The sequence below is a fragment of the Natrix helvetica genome (genome assembly GCF_964273705.1).
Source record: "Natrix helvetica genome assembly, chromosome: Z".
Taxonomy (NCBI): Eukaryota; Metazoa; Chordata; class Lepidosauria; order Squamata; family Natricidae; genus Natrix; species Natrix helvetica.
In genome coordinates, this window is record NC_138554.1 from 6,181,539 (window position 1) to 6,198,729 (window position 17,191).

Below are 17,191 nucleotides of genomic sequence, written 5' to 3' on the forward strand. Positions count from 1 at the left end.
CAGAGAGAGAGAGAGACAGAGAGACAGAGAGGCATACAGATACACAATTGAAAAGAATACTATCTATAGCTATCTACAACTATTTTGCATTCAGTTTCAATTAAAATAATGTTTATATATTGGGTTGGGACACATTCACTAAAAAGGGCCATTTTTAGTCCACCAGAGCCTTCAGGGAAGTCTCCGGAAGGCCCCTGAAGGCTCTGGAGGGCTTAAACTGGCCCTACGAGCAAACCAGAAGTCCATTCCCAAACTTCCAGTTTGCCCATAGGGCCAGTTTTTGGTGCTCCGGAGGCTTCAGGGAAGTTCCTCAAGCCTCTGAAGGGCCTCCAGGGGGGCAGGGGAGGCTGTTTTCACTCTCCCCAGGCCTGGGGAGGGTGAAAAAAGCATGCAAAATATGGAGGGGGGAGAGCCTGTCATGTGTGCATGCGCTCTGGGGGTCACACATTGCATTATGGGTGCAGCACACCCACGCACGACCTCCCCTGTGCTCCCCTCGCTTTTGGCACGTGAGCCAAAAAATGTTCGCCATTGCTGATCTAACTCATGAGGATAATTACTTGGATTGAGTTTTCAGCAGATGGCTACACACTGATTTCATTAGCTATAATTTAATTTGGATATATTTCATCAGGTCTGCAAAAAGATCATTTAAAATGCATTATTAGCTGGGCACAAAGGCAAACAGAATATTGCATTCGGTATGAGCCAAAGTATAAGCACGGTTAAGCAGGAACATTGTCAATAATTTGGTTATCAATTGCTATTATCTGTTATGTCTACTTATTTATGAATCAGCGCTAAAATGTGACTTTTCTTTTCAGATACCAATTGTTACCAATGCCCAGAAGAACAATATGCTAACCATAAAAAAACCAGATGCATCCTTAAAAGAATAAGCTATCTTTCTTACGAAGAGCCTTTAGGAATCAGTTTAGCTTCAATTGCTGTTTCATTTTCCCTGATAACGCTATGGGTGCTTAGAACGTTTGTTAAGCACAAAGTGAGTCCCATTGTCAAAGCCAATAACCGGGATCTCAGTTACATTCTCCTTGTTTGTCTTCTGCTCTGCTTCCTTTGCTCTTTGCTCTTTCTTGGACAACCAACGAAAGCCACTTGCTTCTTTAGACAAACTGCTTTTGGCATCATCTTCTCAGTGGCAGTTTCTTGCATACTGGCCAAAACAATTCTCGTTTCTGTAGCATTTATAGCCACACGACCTGGATCAAAAATGAGGACATGGGTCGGGAAAAGATTGGCAGCTTCCATTGTCCTTGCTTGCTCCTTTCTCCAAGTGGGAACTTGTGCTGTTTGGTTATCAATCTATCCCCCGTTTCCTGAGTTAGACATGCATTCAGTAAATGAAGAAATCATTTTGCAATGTAATGAAGGATCCGTCTCCATGTTTTACTGTGTTCTGGGCTATCCAGGACTCTTGGCCCTTGCCAGCTTCATTGTGGCTTTCCAGGCTCGTAAACTGCCTGATAGCTTTAATGAAGCCAAGTTCATCACTTTCAGCATGTTGGCCTTTTGTAGCGTTTGGGTTTCCTTTGTTCCAACTTATCAGAGTACTAGAGGAAAAGCCATGGTGGCTGTGGAGGTCTTCTCCATCTTATGTTCTAGTACTGGGCTTCTAGGATGCATCTTTTTCCCTAAATGCTACATCATTGTTTTTAGACCTGAACTAAACAACAAGGAACACTTAAAAGGAAAAAAGAAAGAGTAATTTATTTGTTATATCTATCTATCTATCATCTATCTATCTATCTATCTATCTATCTATCTATCTATCTATCTATTTATCTATCTATCGGCACACATATGCATATACATACATAGCAGTGGTGGGTTCCAGATCCCGTTGCAACCGGTACAGTGCAATGGGGCCGGGTGTCCACAACATGAATGCACACAGCCCGCAATGCTCTGCAGCGCCTCTGCAACACCTTCGAAATGCTCCAGCTGCTCAGTGGAGCATCATGCAGGCGCTATATGCTCAATGTGTGTGCATGGAAGCCCCAAAAACCTCAAATACTAGCAAGGAGCACAGGTGGGCAGGTGGGACCTCCAGAGCACCGGACTGGAATGTTACATGGTACTCCCGGCAGGCACCAGTACCCCTGTACCGGGGTGTACCAGGGTGTAACCCACTACCGATACATACATACATACATATATGCACACACACAAAATGACATATATGTCATTTTTTTGCTGATAAAGAAATGAATGAAGACAAGTATAGATCTATTTCGCGCTATTTAGCTCTCATCAGCTAGCCATACCCTTATCAGCTGAGCCAGGGGAATAATTAGATGTTTTGTCAAGGCAACTGGTATGCCCATATATGAGAGGGAGCATACTGCTTCCCTTTTGCCCTTCAGCTCCACCCTAGGAATCTTCCATTATCAGCAAAAAAAAAAAAAAAAATACAAAATGGTTTTGGCCTGGAAATTACTCTATTTGTTACTGCTATTTGTTTCCCTTGTTGCAGCTGAACCTTTGTCATGCTCCTGAAATTATGCCACTTTTATTCTGAGCTATATTGCAACTGGGTGTCTGTGTGTGAGGTATGTGGTGTGTGTATGTGTGGTGTGAGACAGGACAGATGGCAAGATGAAATCAAACCTAATATGCAAAAGAATCTCCAAAATTTCAAGAGTTTTCAAAGGCCAACAAAACCGATGGCTGTTCGACAGTTTTGACTCTGCAACTTTCTCTCCTTCCTTCAGCTCTCTAAACCTCCTCAAAACAAGGGATGGTCTGCAATCTCTCTCTGCTGATGTAATTGGCCAAATTAGGCTAGAAAAGGTTGTCCATATCTATCTGGAAGCCGTTTCACGGAGAGCATTATAGGTGCCTAAAGTCGTGCCTAAAATTGGATGTGGAAATCGATCAGTGATCCACGCAAAATGTCTAATATGTTGTCAGAAGCCTGAAAGTATACAGGTTGTGCATTTTGAACTCACTGCAGTTTTTGTAGCCCCAACTAGAATTGAGTTGATATGTTTTGAGCAATCTTTCATTGGAATCAGTGAAATCTCCATGTAATAGGAACCACTGTTGGATGTATCCAGTGGTGGGATTCAACTGGTGTAACAGCCAGTTTGCTGAGTGTGTGCTTTATGTATGCACACTTGCTTTGCTCGTACATGCACAAAACACACACCCTATGTTTTACCTTCTACTGCAGCGCTGGTGAGTCAAGCAGCGGAGGCGTGCCTATCAGCTGGGCTTCAGAAAAGGGAATATAGGTCAGTTTATTGCAGGGGCAGGTAGGCCACCTAACTGTCGGAGTGAACCAGTTTGCTCTCAACTGATGGTCGGAGCTACCAGTTCTCCCAAACTGGCCCAAAGCTGCTGAATCCCATCCCTGGATGTATCTTCCATGAATTTGTCAAATACCTGTTAAAATAATCACAACTGACAATCATCTTTATATTTTGCGCTACTGAAAGTGTACAATAACTGTCCTGTGGCTAGGATAGCTGTAGGAAAGGATAACTATTGTGTTTATTAAATCGATTTCATTAATTTCTGTTCATAATTCTACTCTGAGCACCTTCAAATCAGACCTCTGTTTGTGAACTCCATATGCGTTTTTCAGATGAATGTGGAGGTTGGGAGATAGATGGGGAAATGGAGATTTTTAAAAAATGAGATGATAAATGAGTCTGCATGATCCTTCCTCATTATTCTTGCTGGTTTCTTATTGAACTTTTTTCAGTTCATTGTCCCCATTCCTTATCTTCATCCAGCCCTCTATTGCCTCCTTGTAGAGGCAGAGCTTTCAAAATAAAGAGACACAAATGAATAGTTTTCAAGTCTTTGTTTTTTATTAAGTGCTCCTTGGAATTCAAGTCAGGTCTCAGCACAATAATGTAAAATTTGGGGGAAAATATACAACCCAGTAGTCCAAAAGTGGAAGCTAAAATGGAGAAGATCTCCACAGCGACCATATACTTCCCATTGATGCTCAAATAGGCTGGAATGAAGGAAAACCAAACAGCGCAAAAAATCAGCATGCTGAAGGTGATAAACTTGGCTTCGTTGAAGTTATCCGGCAACTTCCTAGTTTGGAAAGCCACCATGAAACAGATGATGGACAAAAGGCCCAAGTAACCCAAGACAAGATAAAACACGTTGGAAGAGCCTTCATTGCATTTGGCTATAATTTCAGTGACTAGAGTGTGATGGTCCAGATCTGGGAAAGGAGGAGAGGTGGCCAACCATACCACACAGATAGTGGCTTGAAAAAGGGAGCAAGAAAGAATGATACATCTACCCAACCTTTTCCCCACCCACTTTCTCAGACTGGACCCTGGTTTGGTGGCCATGAAAGCCACAACAACCGTGATGTTTTTGGCCAAGATGCAGGAAACCACTGCTGAGAAGATGAAGCCAAAAGCTGCTTGCTGGAGTAGACAGGTTATTGTCCGAGGTTGTCCAATAAATAGAAAAGAGCAGAGAAAACAAAGAAGGAGAAATCCAAGAAGCATGTAAGTGAGCTCCCTATTGTTTGCTTTGACAATCGGAGTATCTCTGTGCTTGATGAAAACTCCTAGCAAGGAGAGTGTGAGAAGAGAAAAAAAATAGAACAAGAAATGCTAAACAGGCTCCTAAGGGATCTCGATAAGATAGGAAAATTATAGCTTTGAGAATGCAGTGGTCATGGTGTCTGCTTGGATATTGATCTTCTGGACATTTGAAGCAGTCATTCATATCTGAGGAAAACAACAACAAAAAATCATACATATTTTGGGGCTTCGTCCTCCATTAGCCAGTCCTTCATCAACCCAAACATTTGCTATCCAGGAAGTCCTCAACTTACAACTGTTCATTTCATGATCTTTCAAAGTTACTCATGAAAAAAGCGACTTGTGGCAGTTCTTTTACACTTAATGAGCCGCGGTGGCGCAGTGGTTAGAGTGCACGACTGCAGGCTACTTCTGCTCACTGCCGGCTGCCTGCAATTTGGCAGTTTAAATCTCACCAGGCTCAAGGTTGACTCAGCCTTCCATCCTTCCGAGGAGGGGGAAATGAGGACCCAGATTGTTGGGGGTAACAGGCTGACTCTGTAAACTGCTTAGAGAAGGTTGTAAAGCACTGTGAAGCGGCATATAAGTCTAAGTGCTATTGCTATTGCTTAATGACCTTTGGAGCATCCTCATGGTCACATGATCAAAATTCAGGCACTTGGCAACTGACTCATATTTAGTTGAAGGCTACGCATGATCCCCTTTTGTGACCTTCTGACAAGCAAAGTCAATGGGAAAGCCATTCACTTAGCAGCCATGTTCCTAACTTAATATCTGCAATGAGTCACTTAACCACTCTGGCAAGAAAGGTTGTAAACTGGGCAAAACTGACTTAAAACTGAGTTGTTGGTCTATCCAAATATGGGATGGAGCCTACTGCTTCTACTTTCACCTTTCAGCCTCCAATCCAGGAGCCTTTGGAGCCAGTTGCTTTTGTGACAAATTATTTTTCTGTTAAATTTATATTTACCGACAAAGAAATAGACTAGTATAGGGAAAACAAACCACTTAATCTCTCCCCTGGTACAGCTGACAAAGCTAGGAGAGCCCATGGCTTAGAGGTTAATACATGTACTTATTTCCCTGTTTCCCTGAAAATAAGACCTCCCTGGATAATAAGCCCAGTTGGGCTTTTGAGTGCATGTTCTAAAATGAGCCCTCCCCAAAAAATAATTATTCCCTGAAAATATTGCAACACAACAGCAGCCATGAGGTGACCATGCTCACTGCCTCCTGCACCTCAAAAATAATAAGACCTCCCCAAAAATAAGGCCAAGTGCTTATTTCGGGAGTCAAAAGAAAATAAGACCCTGTCTTATTTTAGGGAAACACAGTTGTATAGAAAAAACCCACCACTTAATCTCTCCCCTGATACAGCTGACAAAGCTAGGAGAGCCCATGGCTTAGAGGTTAATACATCTACCTAATATGTAGGCATCCCGGGTTCAAATCCCAGAAGGATATGGCTAACTATTTCAAGCTAAATAGCTTAAAATAAATCTATGCTAGTCTCTCTTTATTTCTTTATCAGTAATTATAAATTTTTCACTTTAAAATGATTCACTTAGCAATGCAAATGCTGGGCTCAATTGTACACCTAAGTTGAAGATGACTTGTGATGCATCCCAGGTCTCTAGCCTATCTTCTCTTCTCACAGGGCATCTTCTGACATCTCTGTATCATCTTTACATCTTTATTCTGAGACTTCTTCAGTCTATCAATAACCTTACTGGGAATGTGGCACCCAGAACTGTACATAGAAATTTCCCCTGGCTGGTTTTCTCATTCCACCCTCCCCTTCCTATGTATTACTTACTCCATGGCTTATTCCATGTAAACTCTAATACCTCCTAATCTTATCTTTTCATTTCCACACTTCTGGTTATTTTTTACTCTTTGGGAAAGAGCCCTTCTCATTTTCAAGCTGCCCAAGCCTAACGCAGGTGTGTGGGATTCAAAAATTTTAGCAACCAGTTCTCTGCCCAGTTGCTGGGAGGGCATGGCCATGTCAGGTGTGGCTTACTCGGCCTCCTGCATCATAGTGGTGGTGTTTCTCCATCCCCAGACTCTGGAGGCTTTCCTTGAGTCTCCGGGAGGGCGAAAACAGCCTCATCTGGGCTCCGGAAGGCCTCCAGAGGCTGGAAAAAGGCCCATTTCCAGACCTCAGGGAGGCCCATTTTTCACCCTCCCCAGGTTCCAGAGGCTTTCTTTGAGCCTCCGGAAAGGCAAAAATTGCCTCAAGACCCATTTCTGGGCTTCTGGAGATTCCAAGAGGCCCATTTTTTGTCATCCCATAACCTCCATGTTGGCCCTGCATTTTCCTGGCATCCAAAATGTACTGCATGGAGACTCCTGGGATGGGTGGGGGCAAGATGGGCAGGGCAGCCAATGTAAAATTAGCATCTGAATTAGTCCAAACTGGTTGAATTCCTCCTCTCCCTTGGCCTAATGCAAAATTAGACTCTAAAATTCAAACCTTGACAAACCAAAAAATAGACTGATATTTCAGCCTTACCTGGAAGAAGGAAGTTCAAGCAATTCTAATAGATCCCACCTTGATGTGTTTAATGCCTTTCTAAGGTTCTGTATCCTATTCCTTACTTTTTTCTCCTTAGGGATTAAACACGATTAACGGAACAAAATGTGAATCTTTTGGATTTCCCTAGTTAATCTCTGCTGATTAACCCTCACTTCCTCCTTCTCTCTGCGGCAATGTATGATTTTATATTCCACCATTATTATTTATATAAACTGTTCAAGGTGTGATCCTTCTTCCTCCTAATTTCCCCATAACAATCACACTGTTAAACTGGTTGGGTTGAGAGAGAGAGTGCCTGGCTCAAGGTCACCCAGATGGCTTTCATGGTTAAGGCAGGAATTGAAACTCACGGTCATATATTTTATATTTTCACTTCTATGTAACTTTTGGGTCGCCAAAGATCCTATTCCTCCTGATTCCCATGAAAAAAAAATAGTAAACTTCAACAAACTGGGATTAATCAAATTAACAGATCAAGAAATGGGGATTAATCAAATGAACAGATTAACAGAGTGGGAAGGGTTCTTGTAGGTTGTACCTTTTCCAAATAGCTGGCCTGGCTCAACCATAACTTCGTATCGCTCCTGATGGGTTTTTTAATTTAGTAATTTTATTTAAGGGGATTTTAAATTGTGTTTTTAATTGTCTTTCACTTATAAGTCAACTCTCCTCCATGCACATATGTATATGTCTCTGTTCTTTTTGTATATATGTTTGTCTTATGTGTATTTTTATTTGTTTTGATTGTACGCCGCCCCGAGTCCTTCGGGAGAGGGTTGCGGCTAATCAAATAAAAATTATTATTATTATTATTATTATTATTATTATTATTATTATTATTATTATTATTATTATTATTATTATGTCATCTAGTCCAACCCCCTCCATCCAAGCAGGAGACCCTACACTAGTGATGGCAAACCGAGTGGCCAAACCGGAATGTGTGTGCATGCTGGAGGGCTGGAAACCTGAAGACCAGCTAGCTGGCCACTTGATCTTTGGGTTTCTAGCACCCCAGCACACACAAAGTCTAGCTGGCCAGTGCACATGTGTGTGCCAGGAACCAGAACAGCAGCTGGTGATGGCACACATGCCCACAGAGAGAGCACTGAGTGCCACCTCTGGCAGGTGTGCCATAAATTCACCATCACAGCCCTACGCCATTTCTGAGAAATGGCAGTCCAATCTTTTCTTGAAAGCCTCCAGTGATGAAGCTCCCACAACTTCTGAAGGCAACTTCTGTTCCTTCGGTTGATTGTTCTCACTGTCAGAAAAGTTCTCCTTATTTCTAAGTTGAATCTTTCCTTGATCAGTTTCCATCCATTATTCCTTGTCTGGCCTTCGGGTGCTTTGGAAAATAGCTTGAGCCCTTCCTTTTCTGTGGCAGCCCCTCAAATATTGGAAGACTGCTATCATGTCTCCCCTGGTCCTTCTCTTCACCAGAGTAGCCATGCCCAGTTCCTGTAACCCTTCTTCATATGTTTTAGTCTCCGGTCCCCTAATCATCCTGGTTGAACATTTGAAAAGAAGTTGGCATTTTCTTGGAAGAGTAGAAAGGTAGATTTAGAAATGGCATACCTTTCTGGTTTGAAATCTTCCCTTCTGGGCATGGAACACAGTTGTAACAACAAAATGACTCTCCTTCTTTCTTTTCTTTCCAGAAACCAGGAAGACAGGAAGGGTTGCACAGAGAAACAGGCCGTATCTACCCATAGAAAGAAAAGGGATTTCAGGACAAATGGTGAAGAATAGTATTCAATTTTTTTTCAGCACAAGAGATGAAATTTTGAGTGCACAAAGGGGGCAAGCCCTGACATACAAAGATAAGGAGATAACCGTTCTGAAACAGATCCCCAAGAAAGTAAGAGAAAAAAGAAAAAGTTATTCGTAATTAGCAAATAAATTATACCAGAAGGGGGTGTGGTTTAGATGGTTGATGCCTGAAGGTATGCTAATATTCTGGGAGGAGACAAGAGTTAGAATTAATACACCCATAGAGGCACAGGCCTTTATGGAAAAAAAACAAACTTCTCCTAGAAAAATCTGATGATCCTTCACCAGGTATACAGGACACAGGAGGGGCTGGAGCCCTGCCGGCGGGGGGAGATGGGGCAACTTTGAGAAAGCTCAGATCACAAAAATGAGTAAGAAAATCCACCTGACATAAATTGACCGAAACCGTTAACTGAATTTATATGCTGACTATATGTTAATATGTTATTACTTAATAATGAATTATGTGCAAATGTATACTATGAGTATGGAGGGGGGGGCACCTACCACACACTGCAGTTGCCAAAATTTGTAACCTTTCCCTTACCTTTTTCCTTTGCAAAATACTAAAGAAACCAATAAAACTTTGATTTTTTTTTAAAAAAGAATAGTATTCAATTTTTTTAGTTATCCAGTAGCTCTGTGATACAATCTTCAGACAGTTATTACCAGCTGAGCAGATATACAATAGCTATAGATGGAAATACTCCAGATATATGAACCATTCCTGATTTTCTAGTACATAATTTCTCTACTTTATTCTAATATTCTTTCTCTTAACAATGACTCGAGACGAGGCTTGCAAAAAATATCAGCTTTTATTGATGGCCATAGGAAAATCTGGATAACAAGACTATATCCAAAACACGCAGACAAATACATGTAAGGAATAGGCATACACCTGCAAGAGTGGCTGAGAATATTATATACATTTTAGGCAGATAGAAACAAAGTTTATCCAATCGGAGACAAAGATTCCTTACCAAATTGAGCTTTAAAGCGTTCTTTTGTTCAAGCTCCTGTCTCTGCCTAACTTATCTATGGAGTATTCTTATAGCCTTGTATAGGGGGTGGCAGCTCTCATTTGACAAGTTGTTTTTTAGCAGAATGCTTTTTATGAGCCAGGAAAACTCCCTAGTTTGATTCTTTTATCTGTGGGGCCTGATATTCCTGTGTAGCAATTTATTCTATGTTTTCAAGAATGTCCCTAGCTTTGAAGCCAAGAATAGAAGGGAGACGCAGCAGTGAGATAACATTTGAAGTAATGCCATCCAATATTAAGGTTACAATTTGCTAGGATAGAAAACAGCTAATTTCTGACAATATACAATAATCTAAGCAGAAGCCAATAACAAAGCTTAATTCTTAATAAATGATTTCTAGCAGTATATCATATCAGAAGCAAACAGCAACGATTGGTATAATCTGTAACAATTACAAAGCAACATAAGCAATGCATAATAAAAGCAAATAGCCAATATTGATTCATATATTCCTTCAAAATGAAAGAAATGTAAATAGTTGAGACTTAGTTATTGTCTCATTTGGATTCTTAGGGTGAAATTAATCACATAGGACACAATACAATGCAATACAATAGCAGAGTTGGAAGGGACCTTGGAGGTCCTCTAGTCCAACCCCCTGCCTAGGCAGGAAACCCTATACCATTTCAGACAAATGGCTATCCAACATCTTCTTAAAGACTTCCAGGGTTGGGGCATTCACAACTTCTGGAGGCAAGCTGTTCCACTGATTGTTCTAACTGTCAGGAAATTTCTCCTCAGTTCTAAGTTGCTTCGCTCCTGGATTAGTTTACACCCATTGCTTCTTGTTCTGCCCTCAGGTGCTTTGGAGAATAGTTTGACTCCCTCTTCTTTGTGGCAACTCCTGAGATATTGGAACAGTGCTATCATGTCTCCCCTAGTCCTTCTTTTCATTAAACTAGACATACCCAGTTCCTGCAACCGTTCTTCATATGTTTTAGTCTCCAGTCCCTTAATCATCTTTGTTGCTCTTCTCTGCACTCTTTCTAGAGTCTCCACATCTTTTCTACATCGTGGTGACCAAAACTGGATGCTGTATTCCAAGTGTGGCCTTACCAAGACCTTATAAAGTGGTATTAACACTTCACGTGATTTTGATTCTATCCTTCTGTTGATGCAGCCTAGAACTTTGTTGGCTTTTTTGGCAGCTGCTGCACACTGCTGGCTCATATTTTAATGGTTGTCCACTAGGACTCCAAGATCCCTCTCAAAGTCACTACTATTGAGCAAGGTACCACCTATACTGTCCCTGTGCATTTGGTTTTTCTTGCCTAAAAGTAGAACCATACTCTTTTCACCATTGAATATCATTTTATTAGAGACTCTGAAAAGAGAACAGAAAAGAGCAACAAAAATGATTAGGCTACAACGTATGAAGAACGGTTTCAGAAATTGACTTTCTCTAGTCTAGTGAAAAGAAGGACTGGGGGTGATATGATAACAGTGTTCCAATATTTGAGGAGCTACCATAAAAAAGAGGGGGGGGTATCAAGCTATTTTCCAAAGCACCAGAAGGAGGCAAGACAATAGATGGAAACTAAAAAAGGAGAGAAGCAACCTAGTACCCAAGAGAAATTTCCTGGCAGTGAGAACCATGAATCTGTGGAATGACTTGCCTCCAGAAAAGGTGGGGATTCCATCACTGGAGGCTTTCAATAAGAGGTTGGAAAACCATTTGTCTGCCATGGTTTGAAGGTGTCAAACTCAATTTCATTGAGGGTCACATCGTGGTTGTGTTTGACTTTGGGGGAGGGCGGTGGGGCATGGTCAGCTTGACTACAATCATGTTGGGGGTGCCTGTAGTGACCCGAGTTCTTTGCCCGTGAAAATGGGCTTCCAGGGTTCATTTTCAGCTGCCATGGCCTCCTGCAACCCTCTGCCAGTGAAAATGGAGCATGCGGCCTTCCCATTTTCACTGGCAGAAGCACTGTGGGCGGCTCCTTCGCTGTTTCTAGGGCTGTCCCATGGGCCAGATCTAAGTGTTCGGACCGAGGCTTCCCAAGAGCATGAAGCCGACTCCTCGTCCCGATAAAACCACTTTTATTTAGGTTAAAGAGAATTCCTCTCCAGCAAAGTCCCGGCCAACAGTCTTTCAAGAGATTTCACAACTTGTCAGGCTTGGAGAGCTGCCAGGCTGATATCTTCGAAACACCATGCTGTAGCGGCAGTTCCTTGGCAAGGAGTCAGGAACAGATCTTCACCCTCATGAATTGAACTCATTGTCTACTGCAAACTCCCCTCCCCTTTTGCTCCTCTTTATTCACTATGGGAGGGGTCTTCACTGTCCACCTGTGGCTTTATGCCCGAGTTGACCCATATTCCTTAGCTGTTCCCTTCTCCTGGCAGCGCTGCACATGCGCATATTGAGAACAGGCTCCAACTGTTCTTCTGCCCCACTGAAGTCCAACTCTGAAGGCTGCTGATAACTGTCAGACAGCCCTGGCTTCATCTCTGCCTCTGGTGCAGAGCACTCGTCAGAGCCTTCCCCAGACTCCATGACTGGCCTGTGTTTCTCCCCAACTGCCTCACTGTCCAAATCTGCTACCATATCTGCTGGCCACTGGCGGGCCACAACATCTAAGTGCCCCACAGGCCAAATCTGGCCCCTGGGCCTTGAGTTTGACACCCTGGTATAGGGTTCTCTGCTTAAGAAGCAGGGTTTACTACAAGACCTCCAATGTCCCATCCAATTCTGCTTTTTTCTGCTATGGACAGATACATCTAGAATTGTTTCTGTCTCTGAAAATGAACACGACGATACATGAGAATTTAGGAATATCCGGAATCGACTATACTTCACCTGGTTAAATCCTTGGTGCCAGACAATCTTATCCTCATCTATAGTTAAATATCTGCCATCAGAACTGTAAGGATTTACCCATCCAATTTTAAGCCTATGGAAGGAGTTGTTTGGGAAGACAACCAAGTTACTAATTTCAAGACCAGTTGGCATTTCTCCATGCTTATCCAGGAATATAGTATCTCCAGCAGAATTGTTGAATGAAAGATCTTGAAGAAATCGATGAAGCTGGTTATAAGCAAAGGAAAAATTTTAATCACCTTTGGTTTTCTGTGTGGCAGGTTTTTTGTTTTCTTTTTTAAAAAAGATATATGATCGATATTAGAATTAAAATAATGGAGTTGGAAGAGACCTTGGAGGTCTTTTAATCCAACCCCCTACTTAGGCAGGAAATGCTACACCACTTCAGACAAATGGCTATCCAACATCTTCTTAAAAACTTCCAGCGTTGGAGCATTTACAACTTCTGGAGGCAAGTTGTTCCACTGATTAATTGTTCTGTCAGGAAATTCCTCATTAATTCCAGGCTGCTTCTCTCCTTGATTAGTTTCCACCCATTGCTTCTTGTTCTGGCCTCTGGTGCTTTGGAGAACAGGTTGACTCCCTCTTCTTTGTGGCAGTCCTTGAGATATTGGGACCAAAAATGGAAGCTAATCAAGAACAGAACCAACTTAGAACTGAGGAGAAATAGTCTGACCAGTAAGAACAATCAACCAGTGGAACAGCTTGCTTTCAGAAGTTATGATTGCTCCAACACTTGAGGCTTTTAAGAAAGGGTTCAATAACCATTGGTCTAAGTTGATATAGAGTTTCCTGCTTGAGCAGCGGGTTGGACTAGAAGATCTCCAAGGCCCCTTCCAACTCTGCTATTCCGATATCTTAGTCCCACTTAATTAATCCGATTGTCAGACTCCACCTTGCATGCTTGCTATCAACTGCCATGGTAACGGGGAGTGTGAGGGATCATGGTATTTGGAAGGGGAAAAGTGCTGGTGGAGATATCTCAGGGGAGTTTTGTTCTCACCATCTTCTGCACATACTGATGGCTTGTGTTTGGGTTTGGTCAAGACCAACAGTCTCTGCATACCAACTGAATGAGGCCACTTGAAGATGCAGCCCACATGACACCTTTGGGAGCTGGAGATTGGACATTGGGTCAGGGTAACTGGGGGGGAGGGATTTGGGTAAACGTTTGACATGTACAAGTTCACGCTTTTTTGCTTCAGATCTTGCTTCACTTTGGCTGTTTTCATTTCATGTCCAGTAAAAGTAACTTTTCTCTAATTAAATGGAGTTGGGGATTTTCTTTCTTGGATATTGAATGAGGCTATTGAATAGAAGAAAAAAATTACCTGCCAGGGCTTTAGTTTCTGAAGATGAAAACCTTGGTGATCCATCTTTGCTTTCCTTTTCGACGGAGATGAATAGATTTTATGTAGAGCATGTGCCGTAGCATAGATGGCATTATAAATACTGTAACTATGAGCAGCCATGGCCATTTCAAAAAAGGAACCAGGAAGATTCTCCAGCTTTTCCTCTCCAGTACATGTCTTGTTAACCTTTAATGTTCCAGTGGAATTTGTGAAAAGACACCCAAATGCTTGTTCCCAAAACTCCTTGAGAAAAATATCTCCTTGGGTCCCAAATGGCTGAAGCCTCTGAAGAAATGTATGGAATCCCTGAACTTCATTGGACTGAACTGTCAGAGAAATGGCACCTCCAAATTTCTGCAAGCGCCAGCCATGCTGGAAGCTCATTAATGCAAAATCAATCTGAGCTGTTGTGACCCACACTTTCCCACCAGGAGTAAGTTCTTCAGGTAGACTACTGACTGTTTCTATCATTAAGGTCAACCAAATAAAGGAGCTTGTTTCTCCATAAACGATGAAGACGTTGGCTTTACCTTGCATCATGTGCAGGTTATATTTTTCAGAAGTTCCCAACGTGTCTTCATACTGGTAAATAAAAGCTTGTTTTGGAGGCCTTTCAATGAAAGCTGAACAGATCCCATTCTTGGAAAACAAGAACTGCAAGCTTTGCAGGAAAAGCGTTCCGCTGTTGTCGTCTACAACAAAGAGGCCCACCCAAGTCCATCCGAAATGTCGTAACATGTAGATAATCCCCAAACTTTGATGGGCTTCATTAGGGACAATGCGGTAAAAGGAAGGAGTTTCATACTTCTTTTCTGGGACAAAAGATCCATAGGTAATCTACCCCAAAAAAGCAAAGAAATAAAAATATGCATGTCAACGACAAAAAAAGAGAAAAGTCAATGGATTGGTGGATGATTTTCAGTAGATGCCTTCAGTAGATACACAGGGCGTTGGCAGCCAATTCAGTTCATAGTTCAGGTGCTTAGTGAAAATGAACATAATGGGGGGGGGGAATCTGAATTTAGTATATTTAAAAAGTGACCTCTAGTTATTTACCACAAGCAGACGACAATGTTTACCACAAAGCTGGTAGAACTTGGTGATCATGCTATCAACACAGAAATATATTGCAGTTTTAGTAACGTTCACCTTTCTACTATACAAAATAAATGCTTGCTTTGTTGAACTCTCTTTCAGTTTAACTTTATATTCCCATCCTAAAATAAAATAAAGAAACTCGTCCCAATTTTATGTCTTGCAATTGTTTCTACCTCTGAAAACTCACCTTATTTTACATTCATATAATGGTGTAATCTATGTACACTGAGAGCATCTGCACCAAAGACAAATTTCTTGTGTGTCCAATCACACTTGGCCAATAAAGAATTCTGTTCTGTTCTGTTCTGTTCTATTCTATTCTATTCTATTCTATTCTATTCCATTCCATTCCATTCTATTCTATTCCTGTTATTGTAATATGCTTCTTACAAAATGTTTTCAGCAGAATAATAAACCACTTTGGTATGACATGTAAACCATGACTATACATACAAACTAATATTACACAATTCAGAATTCTGGAAAGGATAAAAACAGAATTCAATGGGAGCTCCATGTAATAATAATTCTCAATAAGAATCAGAAAAAAAAATGACCTTGAAAATATGGAGAAATGTTGAGTTCAGTCCTTTCCCCACTTACTAGCCTGCTATGGAGTTAATTATGAGTATCTTTTCCATCACTACCATCTAGTTGTCATAATCCTCTGCTCACAACAGAATACCCTAGGCACAAGCAGAGAACTAATTTTCTTGTCTCTAGTTTTGAGGTTTGTTTGACCCTATATACCGAACATGTTGAATTTTTCATGTTTAATTTTTTTGCACACTCCTTCCCCTTATCACTTAATGACTAAATTCCATACTCATTGGTTATGAATATCCTGAGAGACAAACTGATATGTGAAATGATTACTTATATGCTTCACCGACCCTTAGGAAATTAGCAGAATGATCTCTATAGGCTATGGTTCGGACCGGTTTGGCTGAGTAATTCGCCCACCCACGCCCCCAAACCAATTCTATCGGTGCTGCAGAAGCAATTTTTTCACCGTTGTGCATGCCCGCGTAATGCACATCAAGTGCGCGCATGCCTGAACTGCGTCCCTGAGTAAACCATCAGTAAAAGAATCCGGAATCCACTCCTGACTGGGATGCACATATGTAAGTAATAAACTGAGAGTGAAAATGACCCATATGGAAGCACAAACAGAAAAAGAGGGGATCACTCAACAATTGTGTAGTTGATTGTAGCCAAGAAGGCAACAGATGAAGCAGTTGGCCAACCTGAAATGTTAAACACTGCAGAGTCTTTAAAATGCTAGCAAAGGAGATGAAATTGCTACTGAGCTCTTTAGATATGACTGTGGTAATTAATTCCTTTTTCATTCAGATATGTCCTCGTAATCCTGCCACAATACATTTGGGAGTGCTAAAAGAAAGAAGAACTAGGAAGCATGGGGTAATACCCAACTGCCTCTGAAATGTTTTGAGGGTTAGGGTTAACCTTGGTGTGATGTGAGCTTGGTTTCATTAACCAAACTAGGTAATATCATCGCTAACACTGATAATGTTACCCAGTTTGGTTAATGAAACTTCTGCAAGAAAACAACCAAGCTCAGAGAGCACCAAGGACCCCTCATTTCCACCCTGAACTCAAATAATCACCTTTTGTCAGGTTTCTGAAAGATGCCCTAATTAATTCATGAGCCTTGAGCCAAGTTTCAAAAGAAAACCAGACATTTATTACGAACACCATTTTGGCAATACTGCATTGCAGTCATGCCTAACCTCATTTGAATTATGCCTGAACGTTACCTCTGTTCCTTCCCTCCTCTCAGTCTGTGTCATAAATCACATTCTCCAATGAGGTGCATGCCTCACAAGCCTGCTGTAATAATCTGAGATCCGACTCAAGTCGAATGTATCCGTGGAATGAGTTCCTCCTCTTTCCTCACCATGGTAATGTATACAAACATGCCAATGCTTTATGAGTTGACATCTTTATTGAAATGTTTTACCTGTGGAATTTTGTAGAGGCTTAAGATATCTGCCATGCCCAAGGAA